Raw genomic sequence first — 2,619 nt, forward strand, 5'->3', positions numbered from 1 at the left:
AACTTAAATATTTAGTTAGCTACCTGAATGTTTAACTTAAATATTTAATTTTGAGCTAAATGTTTAGCTTGCAACTTAAATATTTAGTTAGCTACCTGAATGTTTAACTTAAATATTTAATTTTGAGCTAAATGTTTAGCTTGCAACTTAAATATTTAGTTAGCTACCTGAATGTTTAACTTAAATATTTAATTTTGAGCTAAATGTTTAGCTTGCAACTTAAATATTTAGTTAGCTACCTGAATGTTTAACTTAAATATTTAATTTTGAGCTAAATGTTTAGCTTGCAACTTAAATATTTAGTTAGCTACCTGAATGTTTAACTTAAATATTTAATTTTGAGCTAAATGTTTAGCTTGCAACTTAAATATTTAGTTAGCTACCTGAATGTTTAACTTAAATATTTAGTTAGCTACCTAAGTATTTAGGTTGCAGCTTAAAAATTTAGCTAGCCACCTAAATTGAGTGTCAAACTCATTTTCACCGAGGGCCACATGAGTGTTATGATGGCCCTCAAAGGGCCACTTGTAATAAACTTTGATGTTTCATGTTTAACTTTGACTAAACTAAGTTTTAACACGTCCTCTTTTAAACACTGATAAGAACTAAGTGCATGACTGACTAAATCTGTAATAAATACAGAAATATTATCAAAAGTAAAACGAAAAAGTTTTACTCACTGATGAGTTTCTAATGAGTAGCTGCATTATGTCAGATTTTATGTTTGATGGTGACTTTAAAGCAACTTATTTTCAGACATTAGTACTGTGCTATCAACTAAATTGCTCAGTTACTTTTAGCCAACAGCTCAGGGACTGGATACTTTTTTATTTGGTACTGGTAAATGGTAAATGGTAAATGGTACTGAACTTATAGAGCGCTTTTCAAGTCCTTCCGGACCCCAAAGCGCTTTACACTAACAGACATTCACCCATTCACACACTGATGATGGCAAACTACATTGTAGCCACAGCTGCCCTGAGGCACACTGACGGAGGTGGGGCTGCCATGCACCGGCGCCACTGGACCCTCTGACCACCATCAGTAGGCAAGGTGGGTGAAATGTTTTGCCCAAGGACACAACGACTGAGACGGCTGGACGGGGGATTGAACCAGCGACGTTCCGGTTCCAGGACAACTCCCCTAACCATGGGGCGGCTGTGGCGGAGTGGTTAGGTGAGTCGTCCTGGAACCAGAAGGTCGCTAGTTCGATCCCCTGTCCAGCCGTCTCAGTCGTTGTGTCCTNTTTAAGTCACAAGTTAAATATTTAGCTTGTTAACTAAATATTTAGTTTGTAAGTTAAATATTTAGTTTATAAACTATGACATTTATAAATGTATGAATCATATGGTGAAAAACTGACTTTGAAAAATAAACCTGTTCTTTTTTTCTTATAAAAGACTAAATAAAACAAAAATACTGGTGGTAATTTTTGACTCTAACTTTACAAACGGCAGCCCATAGGTAGGAGTAATTCACGAATGACACAATTTCCAGGTTTTAAAATGGAGCATGATGCTCCGTCAAGATTTGCTAACCGTTCACAAGCTAAGGTGCAGCTGCTGTGCGTCAGTGACCTCTGAATAAGTTACAGTTATTTTGATTTTGTGATTGAATACCTCATTAAATGCAGGCCACAAGGTAATTTGCCATTGTATGTTTTAGCTCTAATTACTTGTTTACAGGGAAAATTGCAGTTCACTTGCTCACTTTCATTGCCTCTTAACATTAATTAGCTGCCATTAGATTCGGATCACAGGCTTTATGATATGTATAGGGAATATTATCAATTTAGCCTCCACAACTGGTGGTTTTACACAGACCAACTTGGTAATTAGTGAAAATTGTAGCTCTTGAAGTAGAATTTTATTCTGGTCTCAGTTCAGTTGCCATGAAAGATTTTAAAATATTAGTAAGACTACTTCGAGGATCTTCCAGTTTCATGCAAAACTGTGTATTTCTGCCTTGAGTTTGGATCATTGTTCCATTTCTTTTTTATCCACCTCCCTGCTGACATGGTTAGGACTCTGTAGACATTTTTCCCTTTCAAGCTGTATCAAACGATGCTCCTTTATCTTCCTATTTGAAGACAAACAGGCAGAAGAGAAGAGGAGCTGTTCTTGAGACATGAGAGCCACAGTGAGTAATGGAAACAGCCGTTTTATTTCCTCAGATAGAAGATTTGCACTTATAAATCTTGGTCATCAATAAGTTAATGGATTCTGACTCCATGTGAGAAGTTGTCTTTCCTCAACTAAACATGGCAAAATAGAAATATTTGTTTTTTTCTATGTTATTTCAGTATATGTGCGCAGCATGATCTAGGACATTGTAAGACACAAAAACTGTGAAGACAGCTTCTTAAGACCACCCTTTGAAGGTCTCGTGCATCCTTTATGATGTCATCACAATATTTCTTATTTCCCCAACATCTGTGTTACATCCACCTAAACACAAAGTGTTCTTGCTTCTGTTGTTTCCATGAAACATAATGGAATAAAAAGAAGAATTGAAACATTTTTTTCTTTACAACTTATCATTTGGTGATGGCCTCAGTAAACAGAAGAATAAATAAATGTAAATATAAGCATATACTGTATATTGTTATGATGATCAAAC

This window comes from Austrofundulus limnaeus, unplaced genomic scaffold (assembly GCF_001266775.1).
Source record: "Austrofundulus limnaeus strain Quisiro unplaced genomic scaffold, Austrofundulus_limnaeus-1.0 Scaffold604, whole genome shotgun sequence".
NCBI classification, from domain to species: domain Eukaryota; kingdom Metazoa; phylum Chordata; class Actinopteri; order Cyprinodontiformes; family Rivulidae; genus Austrofundulus; species Austrofundulus limnaeus.